Source organism: Canis aureus, chromosome 10, assembly GCF_053574225.1.
Source record: "Canis aureus isolate CA01 chromosome 10, VMU_Caureus_v.1.0, whole genome shotgun sequence".
NCBI classification, from domain to species: Eukaryota; Metazoa; Chordata; class Mammalia; order Carnivora; family Canidae; genus Canis; species Canis aureus.
Window position 1 is genome coordinate 22,176,757 of NC_135620.1, and position 21,856 is coordinate 22,198,612.

At 44.6% G+C, this 21,856-nt stretch overlaps 1 long non-coding RNA gene across 21 annotated transcripts in view; it reads left to right on the forward strand.

Moving 5' to 3' along the window:
• Positions 1 to 21,856, forward strand: part of LOC144322075 (uncharacterized) — a 135,853-nt gene that overhangs the window by 24,317 nt on the left and 89,680 nt on the right. For 13 of the 21 annotated variants that reach the window (XR_013387630.1, XR_013387649.1, XR_013387643.1 and 10 more), the window contains one exon: positions 16,188 to 16,228. This is a non-coding gene — a long non-coding RNA (uncharacterized LOC144322075). Of the gene's footprint in view, positions 1 to 16,187; positions 16,229 to 18,173; positions 18,533 to 18,631; positions 18,712 to 21,856 lie in introns of those variants that run through there. The other 8 variants (XR_013387638.1, XR_013387632.1, XR_013387644.1 and 5 more) reach the window with 4 other exon arrangements.

Consider the following 21,856-nt stretch of genomic DNA (forward strand, 5'->3'; position numbering starts at 1 on the left):
GCCTATGTTTCTGCCTCTCTCTGTGTGTATGTCACTAATAAATAAATAAAATCTTTGTCACTAATAAATAAATAAAATCTTTAAAAAAAAATAAATGAGAGCACAATGACTAGGGCTCAAGCAACTAACATGGACTGTGAGAAGTGTGCCGTAGGGATGGGGCAGAATGAGTTAGAAGAAGAATAGGTCCCTAATGACTCCTGCAGCCACCATACCAGCCCTGGACTGATACCTCTGGGTGTGTGTGTATGTGTGTGTGTGAGAGAGAGAGAGAGAGAGAGAGAGAAAGAAATACACTCCCATCTTTGTTTAAGCCAGTGTTCTTTTCTGTTATACGTAACTGAACTAAATTCTAACTAATACAAAATGTTCTGTTTTTCTTCTGGAGCATCTTTTTTTTCATTACTGATCAGTGTTCTTTACATAGGAAGGATATTTTCTCTGTAAATGTAATTATTATTCTCCCCATTTTTGCTTGCTTTTTGATGTTGTAGATGAGTTTTATTCTTAAAGCATAGGTTTTTTTAATGTTAAATTTTCTAGAGTTTTAAAATGTGATTTGCTCGCATATTTGAAGCCCTTCTCCATTCAGATCAGGTAAATATCCACAAATATTTTCCTTTTTTTTATGATTCACTGTTTATACTTAACATTTTATCCATTGGTGAGTGCCTTTGGTGAGCTTTGAATCTCTTGTAGGTCATGAGTTTCTAAACCCAAATAGTCTCCTGAGCTGTAGGACAGACAGGAGCCAGTGTCACCTCTCGGATACACTACCTGTCCTGGCCTGAGCCTCCTGAAAGTCAGTGCACTCAGCACATATGCTCACTCCTGTGCTTTTCCCCACTCACTCCTATAGGTTTCCTGCCTGCGACCAAAAGATAGACTTTGAGCTTCTTTGGGGACTTCTGTCTTCACCATCCTGTGTTCAGCTTTATTCCAGCTCATTTTAAATTCCTATTTACCCAGACCAGGCCATTGACAGATTTCCTGAATATCTCATTTTTAAAAATTATTTGTTCTCTTGAAAGGCAATATGAAGAATTTTTAAAAAGCTTTTTCTAAGTAGACGTGGAGCTTTTTTAACTAAAATTTTGTTTTCTGATAAGAGAAATGAAACATGGGCATCATCTAAAAAATCAGGAAATACAGAAAATCCCCAAACACAATAAAAAATAAAAGCTAGAAACTCTCTCTTACTGCTACTTTATAAAAACACAAAATATAGCCTTGTATAATGACAGATGGTAACTACACTTACGGTGAATGTAGCATAACATGGAGAGTTACTGAGCTATTGTGTTGTGTACCTGAAACTAATGTAATGTTGTTTGTCAACTCTACTTCAATTTTTAAAAATGCATAGAGTAAAAAGCAAAATCCCTATTACCTCAAGGAGTAACCTCTAATAACAGTGGAAGTATCTCTTTCTGGATTTACTTATAAAACAAACAAAAGGCACACATGTGCACAATGTTGTTCATGAAAATTCCATCATGCTATATATTTGTTCAGCAGCTGGCCTTTTAAAAATAGCAATATAAAAATAAAAATAAAAATAGCAATATACTGTGTACCTCTTTCTAAGATAGTACAGAGGGACCTACTGCCTAGTTTCAAAGGCTCTTTGGGATTGTTCACTGCATGGATACACCATTATTTCCTCTTCCCTCCTATAATGAACATGGAGTTTCCAATGTCCTGTAACTATATGTGAGGCCGCTATAAACATCCTCATCCTTACACTTTTATGCATTTGTGCCAAGGTTCCTATCAGATTTCTAAGATTGAGACTGTTGAGTGAAAGCGTACATAGTAAATTACACAGGCTGCCAAAACCTGGTACCAATAAATGCAGCATCCGTTTAAATGGTCCTTACACCATACCACTCCACCTCTGCCCCAGTGGTTGGCTCCTCACTCTGTTGCTGGATTACTTTTGTGACACTCAGATCTGACCGCACCTTCCCCTGTTGAAGAAATCCCGATGGCTCCTCCTTGCCAGTAAGACAGAGCCCGGACACTGGGCATTCATCCAGAGACCAACCAGTTCGGTCCTCTCAGAGGCACACACCCAGATGGAATCTGGAGTGCAGGGGACTTATGGGGGTACCACTTGTGAAAGATAAAGAGAAGGGGGCAGAAGTAGGCAGACAAACTGCAGTAGAGGTCTAAGATCCTCCGACTGTGATGCAACGTGGAGATTGTCTCTGCCAGCCCAGTTGGGGGCTCCACCGCAAAGATTTCCCATGAAAGCAGTCACTCTGGGTAGAAACAGACAGGCTCTAACACCCTGCCATCATCTGCCATTAGCTAGAGGTTTCCCAGGAGAGAAAGTGACCTTGACCTGAATGGTTTGGCAGATCCTGAAGTTGCAAGCTGTCACTCTGTGTAGCAGCTTTTCTCAATGGCTCTTGTCCATGCCTGTCATGAACCACAGCCTGCCTTTTACCTCTTGCTCCAAGACCCCATGCTCTGGCACCACTGGCCTGACTCCCTGCCATACCCCCCACAACCAACTGTCTGTAACCCTGACCTTTGCTCACCCAGTTCTTTCTGCCTGGTGTGCCACTCCTCCCCAGTTATTCCCATCAAAATCCTCATGTGTTTTCAAAGCCCAACTTAAATGTCACCTCTCTGGGTCACCTTCCCTGATCCCACCATGCAAAATTAATTGTTCCTTGCATCTATGGTGCTATTTGTAGGTTCATAGACTTGGAGTGTTCTTAGCTAATCTTTTCTCAGAATCTTGTCCCCTCGAACCTCAAAACACAGCACAGCAAATGTTGGCTGAGTTGTTCACCTGCCCCTCTCATGGCACCTAGAGGCTGTGGAGCTCCACCTCCTGGAAGGGTTGAAAGCACACAGTCAGTGGTCAATAAATGTTGAATTGCTTGGGCCTCACATGGACAGGGAAGGTGGGCAGAAGGTCTTGGGGAGAGGGTGTGTACTGTCATTGGGCATCACCTATCTTGGTACCAGGTCAGAGTTTCAAAACTAGAGCACATCTTCCTCTGTTCATACATTCTGCCATGATTTGGAAAGACCCCAAATTTTTTTAAGTCATCATTTTATTGCCTCTGGTCAGCAGATGGGAACTTTTGGGGGGCTTCCCTTTTTCAACCACATCTTTAGGAGTTGGGATTTTGCATTTCTTCACCACTCATTCTCCTTATGGGCATAAGAAGAACAATTATTAAGACCTGGGATGAGATCTCCCAGTCAGATGAATAATTATTTTTTGATTGGGTTTTTGTGGAGTGATGGGATTGGGAGGGATGGAAATATTTTTCCTCTTTCTCTTTCCCACATCCACCAATTAAAGAACTCCAATGGGAGGGGACTTGTGGGAAATGGCTGAAGATCTCTGGAGCGGCCACAGTTGGGCCGACATCAGAGCTTGGTAGGGATGAGGGTGGGCAGAGAGAAGAGAAAGAACTCCTGGCCCAGACTCACTACCCTCCTTTAGATGTCCCTTAGCCACTATCCCTTCGCTAAAGGAGGCTGGGGCTGGGGTGGCCACACCCTCTATTCTCTCCTCAGCTTCTCCAAACTGTGGGGTCCTCAGAGGACACCCTAGGGTTTTCTTAGAGTGAGAGCCATGTGCCTCTGCCTTCTCTAGTAGTGTGTTCAGTGCAAGTATCAGCAAAGAGGCTCTAGCCTGAGGTCTTGGCTGTTGGTGTTGATTTGCAGTGGTTATGAATTCTTAGAGCTTTGTGGTGTTAGGAAGCCCGTTGTAAGCCCAAGGTTCTTATCTCTGTGTTCACAGGCTTATCTTCAGAGCTTGTTGAATCCACCCTCTCCCCTCAAGTGGTATCAAATAGTACATTTGGTGAAGGCATAGTTCTCATCAAATTTTTTTTTTTTACCAGTAAAGTCCATGATCCAAACCACTTCTTTAATCCGAAGAAGAATAGTCTTTCTAATTAAAAAAAAGAAAAAGAAAAAAGGATGTTTTCCTATGAAAGCCAGATTCTAGTTGGATGATGGGCACTGAGTAGTGGAGACACCAGGGTGATTCTAGAAAGAAGCCCAGATCATCATCCCTCCCATGAGCTTTGTGTAATCAGAATCTGCGGTTTAGGGACCCTATGGATTAGGTCAGCATGGATCCAGAGAGCTGAACCCCTGAGAGTTGAACCAAGAAATCTGATGCCTACCTCCAGGGAGGACAACCCAGACACAGAGTAGACTCTGCAAGTGTCTGGAGAGGGGAGAAGAGAGCTGTATTGAGCCTGGTAAGCATGGAATATCAATGAGAATAGAATATTCCTAGACTTTTAAATGCATTCCAGCATAGTCTTTCTAAACACCCCTACAAACCTGAGTTCTGGGCTGATTCTGGTCTCCCGGGTGACAGTTCTGATGTTCCCAGAAACTGTTAGGAGTGTTTGGTGCACAGCAGCAGACAATGAAAGAAAAGAAAACCAGAAAAGGGGGAAAGTGCATGAAAAGAAACTTCTCAAAGTAGAATAAAATATTGAACTGGCTTACAAAAGCACAGAACTTTAACGTGACAGCCTCTCCAATTGTGACTGTCCCTCTACTTGATTTTTTAAGTCCTGGCCATGATTACAAATTGGAAGCCATATCTGTGGAGACTTCCCAAGGGTTACGTAAATAGTTTGGATGGTTATATATGTTTTTTTAAACAACAGTTTCTGAAAACACTGGAAAAAATCCCACTTATTTAACAGTCTGCTGTCTGAGCCAGCCCTGGGAGTCCCTGGGATACCTTACAGAATCACTTCCTCCTGACTGCAGTGGGGGCAGGCCCTGGCTAAGTCTGAAAGCTCAGTGAAAGACCAGAGGAGCAAGAGCTGGCTCTTCAGATTGTTCCTTGTAAGAGCAGCTGTGTCTTGTCACCAGTGGAGCATGGGGGCCCAGGATGTGGCAGACATAGGGCTTCTGGGGACGTGGTCCCTGCAGGGGGGAGATGCGTGCTCCAGACACTTTCTGCCCATTTGAGATCTGGTATGATGACAGAAGCAGGGTTCCTGGGCCCCCAAGTCAGGGTGGGAATCTTCTCTTCTTTGTTAAGGTTTTGGCAGCCTCTGAGACCTGAGGGGCTGGGATCCATCTGAGAAATGCTTGTGTCTTTGGGCACATCCTAGTCACCAACTCCTGTTCTCTTACTCTCCACTCCCCCTTCCCCATAGCCTCTGAAAAGTTTCTAGAGAGAAAAACTGTTTTTTTTTTTTGTTTTTTTTTGTTTTTTTTTAAACTGGTTTTGTGCACTAGTGGTAGTGGCTTAAAGGAAACAAGAAGGTCCTCCTGCTTCATTGTCATCCTCCCCCCACCCCCGTTCAAATTTCAACTGGACCTCATATTTGCCATTAGAAATCTATTTTCAGTTAAGAATTCTTCCCCAGGTGTTATTTTGGAAGTGCACTTAGCTGAAGATGCATAACTCATTAATGCAAATTAACTTTATCGAACTGATGCATTCTACTTAAAGAGGTCCTGGTTCAGTGGTTCTAAGCCTTTTTGAGGTCACACACCCCTTCCAGAATCAAAGGAAATAGATGGACGAACATCCAGAATTTTACATACCGTTGTGAGTTTCAAGGATCCTTCTACTGACCCTGCCCTGGAGCTCTTGAATTCTGTGAGAGGATGGTAAATGGGTGGTGGGGAGGGGCCGGGGAACAGGCGCAAGTGAGGGACCTGAGATCACTTGTGGTTTTCCCCAAAGCTACTAATGTGAACATGTTAGAAATGGATGTCTGTCACCCAGCTGTGGTCACTGCCCTGCCCTAGAGAGAAGGTATGCTTCCGTCAGCTAATGATGTTGGGGACTTGTGCACCATATCTCTGAGCTCTCAAGGCCATGTGCAGTACATCTCCATTAAGCTGGATGGGGAGAAAGATGTCCCAGGGACTCTAGAGCTGGCTTTCTGCTGGAGGAGACAGAAGGAGGCTTATGTCCATCTGTTGGGTTGGGGTCCTCTTGGCAAGGTGACAGGAGCCACTAGCCTTCTACTCCCACCCCTTACCCCTCCCCCTGGCAAAAGAAGTGGGGGCTTGACCACTCTGGACTACATATCTGTTTTCTTTTCTTTGGGGAAGTCAATTTCACAAGTCAGCTTGTGATTCCCTGGGTATTGTTCTATTCAAACTGGGGGAAACATGGGGAAAGTTTTTGGACCCAGACTTCATTCGAAAGCATCATCGGGGATTTTGGAAGTGATGCAGCATAGTGAAACAAGCATAGTGATCATTTGTAGTCCCGTGCTTGTTATGTGAAGCGCCTTCTGCCTGTGGTGACTCAGGGAGGGAGAATTTCCCCTTCTTGAGCCAGCTGGACAAGTGTCAACACTTTTGTCTTTGCAGGCTCTGGCACAGAAGAGGAGGAGCAGGGCCTGGATTAGGGGGAGCCTGCAGAGTTTGGGGGGCTGAACCCAGTTTAACACAAATGAAAAGAGGCAGTCCTTCTCCTGAGTCAGTCATTCAGGGTCTCCCTGTCCCCACAGAGCCATCCTCAGCACCCGGCACAGCACCCCATCCAACCTGGATACCAGCACACGTTCATTGAACTGATCAGAGACTCCCCTTTCACCTCCACCCCACTCCAGAACAAAGCCCAGGCTTTGCACATCACACTCAAGCAGGCACACCCTCGTGAGCAGAGCCAGTGCTTTTCCCACACTCACTGTCAGACTTTATCCATTACTTCTTTCTGTTTACTAGTATTGGTGATTTTTGTCATTATTTCTGTGTCCACTGGATTTCTTAATATTAAAATAAAGATCTCTTAAATAGGCTACCAAAAAAATACTAGTCACAGATGAAAATATAGATAAATTGACCTTTCATGAACATCTCTTCATCGCAAGTTACCACTGAAAGGAGTGAAAAGGTAAGTCACAGACTGATATTTTCAGTAATGTACTCGACAGAGGATTTATATTTAGAATGTACAAAGAACTCCTGCAGGTCAATAAGAAAAAAGACAAAATAGGCAAAAGTCCTTTTTTTAAAGATTTATTTATTTATTTATTTATTTATTTATTTGAGAGACAGAGAAGGAGAGCGAGCGCATGCATGCACACAGGAGTTGGGGAGGGTCAGAGGGAGAGAATCTAGTGCAGACTCCCTGCTGAGTAGCTGGACCATGGGGCTCCATCTCACTACCCCTGAGATCATGACCTGAGCTGAAACCAAGAGTCAGCCGCTCAACCAACTGAGCCACCCAGGCACCCCAAAACAGGTAAAAGTCTTGATTGGCAACATCTTAAAAGTGGATATCTAAGGTCATCTGGGTGGTTCCGTGGTTGAGCGTCTGCCTTCGGCTCAGGTTATGATCTCAGAGTCCGGGGATCGAGTCCCAGATCAAGCTCCCTGCATGGAGCCTGCTTCTCCCTCTGCCTATGTCTCTGCCTCTCTCTCTGTGTCTCTCATGAATAAATAAATAAAATCTTTTTTAAAAGTGGGTACCTGGGGATCCCTGGGTGGCTCAGCGGTTTAGCTCCTGCCTTTGGCCCAGGACGCGATCCTGGAGTCCCGGGTTCGAGTCCCACATCAGGCTCCCGGCATGGAGCCTGCTTCTCCCTCCTCCTGTGTCTGCTTCTCTCTCTCTCTCTCTCTCTCTCTCTGTCTATCATAAAAAAAAGAAAAAGTGGGTACCTGTTAGCCAATAAACGAATTGAAACTTACTGTACACATACCCAAAGGACTAAGACTTAAAAAATCGATAATGCCAAAGCTGCCAAACCCTCACACACTGCTGGCAGAAGTGCCAAGTGGTATAATAACCTTGGAAAAATGTTCAGCAGTACCTACTAAACCTAAGATTATGCCCATTTCATAGCCATCAATTCCACTTCTGGTGTATACTCAAGAAGAGTGAGTTCACATGTCCACCAATGTTGGTAGTGTTTTTATTCATAGAAATCCCAAACTGGAAACAGACAAATGTCCATTAGTAATAGAATGGATAGGTGAATTGTGTCATATCTGTGCAGTGGAATACACCACAGCAATGATATTTTTTTATTTATTCATGAGAGACACAGAGAGAGAGAGAGAGAGAGAGAGAGGCAGAGATACAGACAGAGGAGAAGCAGGCTCCATGCAGGGAGCCCGATGTGGGACTTGATCTCGGGACTCTAGGATCACGCCCCGGGCCAAAGGCAAGTGCCAAACTGCTGAGCCACCCAAGGATCCCCCACAGCAATTTTTTAAAAAGCATACTGTGATGACACAGAACAACATAGGTGAATCTCACAGACATGTTGAGCAAAAGAAGCTAGATACAAACAAAGTGCATATTGTGTGATTCTGTGCTCCTGAAGGATGGGACCACACCTTTCATCACTGAACCAGCCCCAGTGCCTGGCACAGTTGCTCAATTCCTGCCACAGCTGGCAGGCCCTCAGTTGATTTTTGTTGACAGGGAGCAAAGTGAGGCCCTCACTCCTGAAGGTGCCTTCAGAGTCACATTCATGTGTGCATTAGAGTGGAATCCATCTGGGAGGCAGTTAACAAATGCTCACAGTTCACCCATAAAATGAAGGAGAACCTATGTGCTGTGAAGAGGAGCAGAAAGGAAGCCTTTGTACCAGAATGGGGAGTGGAATGGAGGAGGAGCTGTGTGTTCTGGGAAGGGATGCTCACAGGTGCTCAGGGGACGAGGAGGGCTTCCTGAGAGGGATAGTGAGGCAGAAGAGGCCTGAGAAGGGCAGCCCAGGCTCAGCAAGGGAGCCTCATAACCACGTAGTTTCTGAGTACTAGTTAGTGCACGTCAGAATTGCCTGGAGGCCTTGTGAAAACACAGCTAGTCCAGCCAATTGCATCTCACCTGAGCCACAGTGTGAGGTAAGCCAACGGCAAGATGGGAGGGGGGTGTGGACAGGTGTCCTGGCCCGTGACCTGAAGGCTGTCTGAGGAATTTAGACATAATTCTATAGATTTAACTTAAGGCCACATGGAAGGACATGAGTAATGGCTGTTCTCTGGGATATCCCCACTCAGCCTGAAGCTTAAAGCTGTCCAGGTATGCAGGTGAGAAATGCATACTGCATTTGGCCTTGTAGAGACAAGCTCTGCACACAGCACATCTGCAGAGGAGGACTCCACTCATGCTGATGGGCACACAAGCATTTTAGGCATCAGTTTATTTTCAATTTTATTTTTTTAATTTAATTCCAGTATAGTTAACATACAGTGTTGTATCAGTTTCAGGTATACAACATAGTGATTCAGCAATTCTGTACATTGCTCAGTGCTCATGATGATAAGTGTACTCTTCATCCTCTTTACCTATTTCACCTATCCATGCCCCCCCCCCAACTTCCCCTCTGGTGACCCTCAATTTGTTCTCTAGAGCTAAGAGTCTGTTTCTTGGTTTGTTTCTCTCTTTTTGTTTTTTCCTTTGCTCATTTGTTTTGTTTTTTAAATTCCACCTATGAGTGAAATTGTGGTATTTGTCTTTCTCTAACTTATTTCACTTAGTGTTATACTCTCTAGCTCTATCCATGATGTTACAAATGGCAGATTTCATTTTTTTATGGCTGAATGATATTCATATCACATCTCCTTTTTCCATCCATCTATCCATGGACACTTGGGCTACTTCTGTCATTCAATTATTATCAATAATGCTGCTATAAATGTAGGGTGCATATATTCCTTCAAATTAGTGTTTTTGTATTTTGGGGGTAAATACTCACTAGTGTGATTACTGGATTGTGCTATAGTTCTATTTTCAACTTTTTGAAGAACCATAGTGGCTGTACCAGTTTGCATTCTCACCAACAGAGCACAAGGGTTCCTTTTTCCCCACATCCTCGCCAACACTTGTTTCTCGTGTTTTTTATTTTAGCCATTCTGACAGGTGTCAGGTGATATCTCATTGTAGTTTTGATTTGCATTTCCCTGATGATGAATGACATTAAGCATCTTTTCATGTGCCTCTTGGCCATCTGGATGTAAAAAGGCGTCGTTTTAAATATGCAACATCAAGATTATTTGTAGCTGTGCGGTACGTGCATGTTGTGGGGATGGCAGGTGCAAAAAGAATCTACTGATCTGACCGTTCAGGCAAAAGCAGCAGTTTTACTCTCTCAATAAAGAGATAATTGCTCTAGACTTTTCTTTCTCGTGGCCCAGAGCCCTCTTAGGTTCCCAAGGACAAAGGTGTTACACCACATACCCAGTCCATTTCTATCACCTGGATCCTGGAGATTTACCCCAAAAGGGCTCTCTTTGGCTAAGGAAGGGAGAGATAGTCACTTGGGTGGAGCTTGGGGACAGAGGTCAACTCTGAATGCCTCAGGTTAACAGTCTCTGCCCCTCCCTGGGATTGTCTTGGTCAAGACATCAGACCATCAGGACAGGCCTTTTCCTGGATGACCCAGGTATGAAAAGCAGATGGCATCCTGGATACTGGCTTCCAGTTATACCTCCAATAAGCTACAATGAGTACCAACTCTCTGCAAAGAAATCTACTGGGTGTGGTAGAGACACAGATGAATCAGCCACCAACCTGCCCTCCAGAAACACATAATTTAATAGGGAGGAGGGACACAGAGGGCATTCCTGGTCATTAAAAACCCTTCTTCTTAGGGGTGCCTGGGTGGCCCACTGGGTGAAGCGACAGGTCATGATCTCAGGCTCCTGAGATTGAGCCCTACATTGGGCTCCTGGCTCTTCGGGGAGCCTGCTTCTCTCTCTCCCTCTGCCCCACCCCCACCTCATGCATGCATTATCATTCTCTGTTTCTCTCTCTTTCAAATAAATAAATAAATAAAATCCTTAAAAAACCTTCTTTCTGGTCTCTTTTCCCTTCACATCCCTGGTCTAGGTCTAGCTTCCTCCTCTTCCTCACTCCCCAGTGCTGGAGGTTGGAGGCTGTCACCATTCAGCAGGATCCTGGGGTCACAGAGATAAGTAAATCAAGATGCTTTTGATCTGGTGGGAAGCTCTACCTGTCCCATACCTGGGGATAGGCCAGTTCTGAGCAGGTGCCCAACAACCACTCCCGCTATTGCTGGGGCCATCACCAACTCTGACCTGAGGAAACCCAAGTCCCCTTGCTGGCTGGGCTCCACATTGATAAAGGGAGCCTAGGGACTTCTTTATTTGCATCAGCCTGCCCGAGACCAGTCAAATCATAGGTCTCTGGGGATTACAGCTACTGTATACATGATTATCCACAGGAAGATGAGACAGGGCTCAGGTGACAGTCAGTGCCCTGCTGACTTCCTAAGGACCTCCTTTTACTTGGAGTCCTGCCTGTCTTTTCCCTCAGAGATGTTGAAACTGACTTGCTTCCTCTTCACCCACTGCCACCTCCCCAATCCCATTTGCCAAAGATTCCTCTAAAAGAGAGTGGGGACCCAGAAATCAGAAGCAGATTTAGATCTTGCTCTGCCACTCCCTTGCTATGTGACCAGGGCAAAGCACCTAACCTTTCTGAACCTCAGTTTTCTTTTCTGTAGAATGGTGACAATGACCTTGGTTACTTCATAGTATTGTTCAGCGACACAGAGGATACAGAAAGAAAATTCTTGTCCTTAAACTGCCTTGAAACCTAACAAGGGAATTAGACAACCATACACACTGTGTGATATGTGCCAGACCAGAGGCTTGTTTGGGTTGCAAATAATGAGCAGAGTGGAGGCAAACTAATTCTATCTAATAAGAGGAAATTGCAGAGCATCCTGTCCATGCCATGGGGTGTGGGGCATGAAAGCAACTTTCTAGGGCTTTGAAGTGGTGTTTGTTGAACACCAGACATTATGTTAAATATTTTACCCATGTTTTATTTAGTCCTCACAATGAACCTATGATATTGGTTTTATCATCCCCATTTTACAGATAAGCAAATTGAGGGTTAGAAAAGATAATGGAGCACAGTATTTATTGAGCATCTACCACATGCTAAATGTTGCAGATATAACTATGCAAAACAGATCCAAGTGTCCTGCTTCTAGAGCTTGTGTTCCATAGGTGAAGTCACTTGCCCAAAATGAGACTGGAATGTGCCAGAATGTGCTGTGATTCTGGCCTCCTGGGCTTGTGCTTTTCCCACCTCACCCCAGAACTCACTACTCCCCAGGACACTCCTCTCATTTGGGGCACAGACTGCCCCTACCAGCCTTCTGGGGAATTCAGGGATGCAGGAGCATGGCTGGATCAGAGATAGGAGAGGAGCTGCCATTTCTGTAGAACCCTCTGTGCCCAAACCCTCCCTGGTAGCCCTGCCCTGAAAAAGGCTGAATGCCTCACCACTTGGATATTTTCCCCAAGGAGGGATGGAAGAGGCAGCTTCCTCAAGGGGATTTCAAAGGAAGAAGGGAGTGCTCTTTTTGCTCCTGTCAGAGGGAGACACCCTCTTCCTGGCTCAGGTGGGGAATCCCTTTGGATTTCACTGGGTTTAAGAAAAGGGCCTACTGTTTTCCTATTGTTTAGGCCTCAAGGGAGGAAAACTCAGGACCAGGGTGTATCTGAGGATAAAATCAGCCTCTGGCATCTGAGTGAACTCTGGCTCCTTGGTACAAGGCACAGCTCTGCCCTTCCACTGCCCTCAGCCTCAGGCTGCTTCTTTTTTTTTTTTTTTTTTTTAATTATTTATTTATTTATGATAGTCACACAGAGAGAGAGAGAGAGGCAGAGACACAGGCAGAGGGAGAAGCAGGCTCCATGCACCGGGAGCCCGACACGGGATTCAATCCCGGGTCTCCAGGATTGCGCCCTGGTCAGGCTGCTTCTTGATGCCATGAGACCCACGACACTCCTGCTGGGCAGGGATGCTTTGTCTTGAACCCAAGAAAACAATCAGGGATTTGCAAACCTACTCCACTAAGAAAGAAAAAAATGCAGGTTTGTTTATTATAGCATTTACTCCTAGTGTCACTCACTTGGAAACAATCTAAATGGCCAATGTTCTTGGGATTAAATAAAGTATGGTAAAAGTATGCATTCACAGTAGAATACTGTGCAGCCATTAAAATTGGTATGTGGAAGAAAATTAAATGGCATCAGAAGTGTGCTTATAATAGATTTAGTCAAAATTCAAGACTAAAACAGTGTACACAGAACAGAATGGACAACATGGTCTCTTCTTTTTAAGATTTATTTATTTATTTATTTATTTATTTATTTATTTATTTATTTATTTATTTATGAGAGAGAGAAAGCTCTCGAGCCCATGTGACCTCCGGAAGGGGTGGAAGGAGAAAAGCAGGCTCCCCACTGGGTGTAGACCCTGACCCCCCCAAGGATCCACTGTGATCCTGAGATCATAACCTGGGCCAAAATCAAGTTGGATACTCAACTGACCGAGCCACTGAGGCACCCCAAGCCAATCTCCGTCTTTAAAAACTATGTGTTTATATGCATAGCAAAAATGTCTACAAGGATGCATACAAGTGTGAGCAGTAGGCATCTCTGAGTAGTAGAATTGTAAGTGACTTTTTTTCCTCCTCTTTTCAATATATTTTCCAATTCCTTCAGTGAAAATGCATGTCTTTTGTAATCATGGAGTATTCCACAGTATACATTAAAGAGAGAAGAGGAAGAGAATGTCTCCTTTTGGCCCTATACTTAGTTGACCACAGACCCCAGGCAGCTCTGGGACATTTGAAAGCCCAAGAGTAGTGGGGCAGGGGCCAGTGTGAGAAGAATTACCTAGGCACCATCTCCCAGAGAGGCCATCTGACCACACAGTCTGGCTGAAGGAGGCCCCACCCCACCAACACTTTTCTCCCCTTCTCACCCCATTTTATTATCTTCACTTCATTTGTTGGCACCTGAAATGACCTCTCTGCACGTCTGTCTGTTGGGCGATTGTCTCCTTCACAAGGCAAGCTCCATGAGAGCGAAACATTGCCTATCCTGTTCCCTCTGGCTACAAGGGACTGTGAGAAAATGGGAATTACTTCATGGGAGTCTAGAAACAAGCAGGTAGTTGGCTCATGGGCCAGAAGCTGGATGAAGCTCAGCAACCTGGGGAATGCAGTTCAACTTGGTAACCATGGCTGCCACTGACACATGTTGTGGAGGTGCCAGCTTTGTGTGCTACATTTTATAAAGGAGTGAAGTGCAGAAAGAAGAAATTTATCTGATCATTCCTTCCCCCCTCCCTCCCAAGGCTCCTGCTGCTGCCATCTCTCTGTCCCCCAGGCTGATGACTTCCACTTTTCTCTTTTGAACCTGTTGCTGTCAGGTTGTCATCCCAACCATTCCACTGAATCTGCCCTTGACCATGGTCACCTGGGACTCCAAGATGCCAAATCCAGTGATGAATTTTTTGTCCTGTCATGACCTATCACAGTGGATTGCCCCATCCTCCTTGAAACCCTTTCTCCTGATTTCCATCTTGTTCTACTTGCTACTCCTTCTCAGTCTTCTTTACTGTGTCTCAGCCCTTAGACAGTTGCCCCTTGGTGATCTCATCCTGTGTCATTGCTTTAAAGAGCTACATGCTGAACTTCATTTCTAACCTTGACATCTTCCCTGAACTCATATATCCAGCTGCCTACAGGCCTCTTCAGTTGGGCATCTAAAAGGCATCTCCTACTTAACATGTCCAAAACTAAGTTCCTTGTCTTACCCCCAAACATGCTCCATCAGCGTGGAGATAGTGCAAGCCAGATAATGGCAATTTGAGTCTCCTATTTGCTCAAGCCAAAAATCTGAGAGTCCTAGTTGAATTCTTTATTTCAAATCCACTTCTAATCCATCGACGAATCCTACTGGCTCTACTTTCTAGGATCTGACCTTATGTCAATACCTCCATGGTGTCTCTCTAGTCCAAGCCACCATCCTCTCTTGCCAGGATTTCTGCAGTAGCCTCCTGACTGCTTCTACCTGTTCTCCCCAATTTATTCCCAACACAGCATCCTGAGTCATATTGTTTTGGGGTTTGTTTTTTTTAAGAGACTCAGGAGAGGGGCATAGGGAGAGGAAAGGAGAGAATCCCAAGCAGGCTCTGTGCCCAGCCCAGAGCCAAATGCGGGGCTCAGTCTCACTACCCTGAGACCATGACCTGAGCTGAAGTCCAGAATTGGATGCTTAACCAACGGAGCCACCCAGGCATCCCCAGAATGATACTGTTAAAATATGAGTCACATCATGTCTTCTGTGTAAAACTCTCCAGTGGCTCCTATCTGAGTCAAAGCTCAAGTTCATACAAGGGCCTTCTTTTAGTGCCCTGCATGCCCCACCGCCTCTCTAATCCCCTCCCTTATGCCCTCTTCACTCACTCTGCTCTGGCCACGCCACCCTCCCCAGTGATCTTTGTCAGGCAGCCTCTCACCTCTGGGCCATTGCACATGCTGTTCTCACCACTAGAAAGCTTTTTCCGCATTAAATGTCAAGGTTCAGGCCCTCATTTATTTCAGGTCTTTGTTCATAATTCCGTGGCCATACTATTTAGAATTTTTTTAAATTAATTATTTATTTATTTATGATAGTCACAGAGAGAGAGAGAGAGAGAGAGAGGCAGAGACACAGGCAGAGGGAGAAGCAGGCTCCATGCACCGGGAGCCCGACGTGGGATTTGATCCCGGGTCTCCAGGATCGTGCCCTGGGCCAAAGGCAGGCGCCAAACCGCTGCGCCACCCAGGGATCCCTATTTAGAATTTCAATACTCCTCCATGCCTGCTCCAATACTCCCTTCCCCTTCTCCTGTTTGCTTTTTCCTCCAGAGAACTTTCCTCTTCTCACTACTATAGATTGTATCCTTTTCTTTCTCTGGCTGTTGGTCTCCCCTAGTAGAATGCAAGTTCCTTGAGGGTAGGATTTTTGTCTCTTCTGTCTACTGCTGTATCTCCAGAGCCTGATATAGTCAGGGCTCAACAAATACTTGATGAATGGCTGTATGACTCAAAATACACAAAAGAATGGCTTACTGTTTATAAAAGGCTTTGAGACATAGTGGCAAAAGCACTGGGGTTCCTGCCAGCATAGGAGCATTAATAGACTGAGTGAGAAAATTAAACGCCCCAAGCGGAGAATGTCTGTGTGTAGAAGTCATGGTGCCTGCGTCTGACCTGGGCCAGCATGCAGCCAGCTCACACCTCAGTGGCTTCTGAAGAATCCACCACCAATGAGGGGCCCCACGTAGCTTCCATCCAGGCTGTGTGTGTGTGTGTGTGTGTGTGTGTGTGTGTGTGCACGCGCGCCTCAGGACCTACCCTCAGTGCTCTGTCTCAATCAGTTACTTTCCTTTTCTTCTCCAGGTGCCAGAGTTTGCAACCTGTTGGAAGAAAACAACATCAAGGTAAGAGAACAATAAGACTGTGTCTAGTTTGGGACTTCCCAACCTAAAAGGCCTTGGAATGTATTCAAGGAAGACCAGAGTGTTGAAAGTGTTGGCAGCTGGATGAAGTGAAGGTCCAGCGGACTCGTCTTGAATTCCTGGATAGAGTTGTGGGTGCTATGGACAGTGAGGACAGCTCAGTATTGAGCAGTGGATCATCCATGGTGGCCTCAAGGTCTTTAGACCCAAGAAGACTGTGCTTTCCTTGGGAAAACAGAACAACTTCCTCCAAGCCGGTTGGTTGTGTCCACAGCTGGCCTCCTGCTGTGCTTTCCTGGCCTCTCCTTGGTCTTTTGTTTCCTTGTTTTCTATCAGGCCTGCTGAAGTCAGGGTCCTGGACATTGTTTTTTTGTTTTTGTTTTTGTTTTTGTTTTTATTTATGATAGTCACACAGAGAGAGAGAGAGAGGCAGAGACACAGGCAGAGGGAGAAGCAGGCTCCATGCACCGGGAGCCCGATGTGGGATTCGATCCTGGGTCTCCAGGATCGCGCCCTGGGCCAAAGGCAGGCGCCAAACCCCTGTGCCACCCAGGGATCCCCGACATTGTTTTTTTTTTAAGCAAAGATGTTTGGGTCTAGATCTAGAGATATATAGAATGCTTCCTGCATCAGGGTTCTCTGATTCTGTGTTAAATCACAGCCCAAATTTTAGAGAGCAAAACACTCAGTAAATAATGGATGTGGGCAATTGTGTACCGATGTGTACTGCTGACATAATTAGAGAAGAAGTGTTAAAAATGTATTTAGCCTTGGACCCAGCAATTCCTCTTTCTGGAATTTATCCTAGGAAAATCGTGCAAAGATATATGTATAAAGATAGTTGTCACTGCATTGTTTTATAATATGAAAAAAAAAGGAAAGAAACGTTGAAAAGCCCAAGAAAAAGGAATTGGTCCTTTAAAATTTGGCACATCCTAGGTGTATATTTATTGGCAAGAAAGATGTTTACATGTATTGCTAAGTGAAAAAAAAAAAGAAAGAAAAAGAAATGTAGAAAGCTCAGCAAACATGCAAGGCAAGTGGCTTGGGACTCAGGCTGGAGGGTTGAAATCCAGGTCAGTCTCTTAACCCATGTGAGAGCTCAGACAAGTGATGTGATCTCCTTAAGCTTCTACTTCTTGCCAGTAAAATGGGCATAATAACACAGGTCTCGCAAAGTTTCGAGAATTGGGTGGGATTAACACATCTAAAGGCCTCAGCACAGGGTCTGGCCTGTGTTGAGTGCTCAACAGATGGGTACCCAGATGAGGCGTGAGCCAGTAGTATTTCTACTTGTGCATAAGCCTGGAAACATCCTGGAAATTCATAGACAAGTACTGAGTTTTATTTGGCTGGTAGAATTGTGAGTGATTTTCAAAATTTTCTTGTTTTTGTATGAGGAATACATGTTACTTATGTAATAATGATGTAATTTCAAAAAGGAAGTAACAATTGAAAAGGTTAAAAGAAAAAACCTGCGGTGCATTTGGCAAGCAAGCCAGCTGAGCAGCCCCTAGGGCGGGGCTGGGGGGGCACGGAGGAGGGTGGTGGGTAGAGGCAGGAAGGAGGAGGAAGAGGAAGGGCAGTGGGTGAGGGAAAGAACAGGAAGGACTGTTAGGCCTGAGGCCTGGCACCCAAAGAGATGCACCTTAGAGGTAAGGCACAAGCCCTTACAGGCATGTTCCCTGCTTTCGCCCCTCCTGGGGAGCTCCTGGTAGGAGATATGGTGACTCAAGGCCCATCTGTCGCATGAGACAATGAGTGTGTGCAGCCACCTCTAGCAGCTGAGCACATCAGCACAGAGGCTCTGGACCTTCAGAAATCTAGCACTTTGTCCGAGTCCAGAGTAGAAGAGGCAAGAAATCCTAGTGAATTCCTAAATTTCTCAAAGAGTAACTAGCTCTTCTCTCCTTTGGCACCCTGGCAGGATCCATACTCAAATGCAGCAATGCTGGGAAAGGGATCCAGTAACTGGTGACCCCCCCTCCAAGGGGTTGGTGTGTAGGTCCCCATCCCACCCCCACCCACAAACTGCTTTCACTGGCCAGTGAGGTCAGGAGAAACTCCTCCACATTCATGAGGTAAATGGGGCATGGCATGGCATGGCTCATCCACATCAGCGAATTTTCCAAATAATCAAACTTAATCCCATCGCATTGCAATTTTTAACTGTACTCATTTTTAATTAATTTCTGTTTTATCAAATTTGTCAAAATAATGCATGCAAATGGTTTCTGTATCAACAGTACAGAGAGGCTCATAATAAAAATCCCCTCCCCTCCCTTAGCTTTCTCAGTCCAGCTCTCTCTAGAGGTAGCATCTTTCAACTCTTTCATTAGTTTCTAGTTCTGTTTATATTGTTATTTCTTGATTTACCCATTTTAGACGTCTGTTGACCTCTTGTGGGAGTCAAGAATTGAGCTTTCCTATAAAGCCACTTCCAGTTCTCTTCCCTTGGTCTCCTGGTAAGAATATAACATGACTTTTGGTTAACTCAGAAGTAAATGTAGACATAGTCTTCATTGCAGAGCTAAGTAGTGTGTTGTGTGTCCTTGAGTTCTGGGGGAAAAAAATCTTCTATCTTTGGTAATTTTCTCCCCTTTATTTTACCTGTTGGACCTACTGGATTACTCTTCGGATCTTGTATTTTCTGTATTGCCCTGACCTTTGCCTCTGCGTCTACTTCTTGGGAAACTTTACTTGACTTTATCCCCCAAGCCTTCTGCTGATTTTATTTTAATTTCGGCTTCCATATTTTTAATATATAATTATTCATTCTTGTTTTCCATGCTGTCTTTCATAATATCACGTTCTTGTTTTATGGATATACTGTTGCCCTCTTACCTCTCTGAAGGCATCGTTTATTTTTCTTTTGTCTATTTGTTTTGTTTTAATCTCTTCTTTTTATTATCTTTGTTTCCACCTAGTTGCCTTTTGTTTGTTTTCTTTCATTTTGGAGGCTCTCCTCAAATGTCAAATGTCCTGGCTATCTGTCGATACTTATGAATGAAGCAATGAAAACCCAAATTAAACTGTTTGAGGGGCACCTGGGTGGCTCAGTGGTTGGGCGTCTGCCTTTGGCTCAGGTCTTGATCCCAGAGTCCTGGGATTGAGCCCTGCATCAGGCTCCCCAGAGGGAGCCTGTTTCTTCTGCCTATGCCCTCTGCCTTTCTCTCTCTGCCTCTCTCATGAATGAATGAATGAATGAATGAATGAGTGAGTGAGTGAATGAATGAATGAATGAATGAATAAATAGATAGTCTGTTTGGGAACAACTTATTAGCTAGGGCTTCTCTGTAGAGAGCAAGCCAGTCTTTTCAGTTAACAAGCCTCTAAATGTCAGAGCCTTTCCCCAGAACTAGGTTTCTCAACCTTGGTGCTATGGATATCTTAGTACAAATAATTCTTTGTTGTCAGGGGCTTTTATGCACTGTAGAATGCTGAGCAGTATCCCTGAAGCTCCAGATGCCTTTCCTAGAGTTGTGATAACCGAAAATGTCTATAAACATTGCTAAATGTCCCCTGGGCAGGGGGGGGGGGGGCAAGATCACCCCACTGAGAACCACCACTTGAGCCGTTCCACTTCTCAAGAGAAGCATTTCTGATTCCTTGTTTCCATTACTTATTGCTGCATAACAAACCTCCCCAGAACTTAGCAGCATAAACAAGAGCCATTTTATTATTCTACAAGTCAGGAATTCAGAAAGGCTCAGCTCCCCAGTGTCTGGAGCCTAGGTTGGGATGACTGAAATGAACAGAGGCTTGAGTGGCTGGGATTGGAACAGCTGGAGCTGAAGGGTCCACTTTAAAATCTTTTTTTTTTTTAATTTTTATTTATGATAGTCACACAGAGAGAGAGAAAGAGAGGCAGAGACATAGGCAGAGGGAGAAGCAGGCTCCATGCACCGGGAGCCTGACGTGGGATTTGATCCCAGGTCTCCAGGATCACGCCCTGGGCCAAAGGCAGGCGCCAAACCGCTGCGCCACCCAGGGATCCCTGAAGGGTCCACTTTAAAGATGGTTCTTCCCTTGGCAGGGATAAGCAGGGAGCCTGGGCTTGGCTGGGACTGGTGACCAGAGAGATTACGCATGGCCTCTCTAGCATCCTGCCCAGGAGTTGGACTTCATATGTGGTAGCTCAGAGCTCCAGTGTGAATGTTCCAGCTAGCAATATGGATGCTGCATGACCTTTTATGGCCTGGCGTTGGAAGTCACATGGCATCATTTGCCACCGTAGTCACAAGGCCCACCTGGGTTTTTTTTTCTTTTTGAGGAATAAAGGGAATTTTCATTCTTTTTTTTTTTTTTTTTTTTTTTTTTTTTAAACAACATGCATGTTACTTGCAGAGCAATTCTACCCTAAGGGACTAATTCTTTTTTTTTTTTTTTAATATTTTATTTATTATTTATTTATTTAAGTCACAGACAGAGAGAGAGAGGCAGAGACACAGGCAGAGAGAGAAGCAGGCTCCATGCACCAGGAGCCCGATGTGGGATTCGATCCCGGGTCTCCAGGATCGCGCCCTGGGCCAAAGGCAGGCGCCAAACCGCTGCGCCACCCAGGGATCCCGGAATTTTCATTCTTTATTATGTTTACATTTATATTGTTTGGACTGTTTTACAATGTTAAAAAGTTGCTCTTATATGTGACAAAAATATTATTTCAGGATTATACTTTAAAAGATATTTGGTCATAGAAAAATTTACATGATGCTAGATGCATTTTGTATAAACTGAAATCTTTAATTTGGAAAATTTAATTTGGACCATACTTTCTTCCTCTTGCTGAGAACATCAAGTATGTCCACATGCTTTGGGTGCCACAGACCACAAAGGGACAGTGGGTTGCCAGCAGTTACATACTATACTCAACTTTCTATAGAAAAATCAGACATTTTCCAGCCTTGCTTTAGAATGTTTCCTTAAAAATGATTTAAAGTTTTCTTACAATAAATGGCAAGTAAAACAAAGTAAGGCTTTATTTTCTCCTTTTTTTCTTTCTTTTTTTTTTCTCTTTGATGTTGCATGTTGGAGGATGAAGGAAGAAAGACTTGTCATATCAGTGTTGGTTCTATGGGGAGGGCTCCTGGGTCCTCCAAGGGGCACCCATAGCACTGAGGAGCCCAAGATGGGCTTTTTTTTTTTTTTTGTAATGCAAAGCCAATTTATTTCCATGTATGACAACAAAGATTGGGATACTATTAAAAGGAAAGCAGTCTTCTGTCAAATAGAGATCCAGATTTTTAAGTAGCTGCTTTTGGGAACTACTACAATGGAAGACTTGCTGTGTTGCCTTCAGATGTTAAGCCTGTCTGCCTGATGCTTCACCAAACTGTTCCAAGATACCTTCCTTCGAAGTCAGCCTTTCTACTTCCTTCTGATAGCTATGCTAGTATTCCAGATATTTTATGTTCCTCTTCTGTTTACCCATGAACCTTTTCAGGAATTCTAAGAGATCAGTTTCATTCTTCTGAGAAGCCAAGTTCTGCAGGTCTTGCAGGAGCTTGTGTAACCCGTTTTCCAACTCCAAAGCCATCACTATAGCTTGTACATTCGTTCCTCAGTACTCTTTGTCAAGCCTCTTAACCACTGGAAGGCAGACTTTACTCT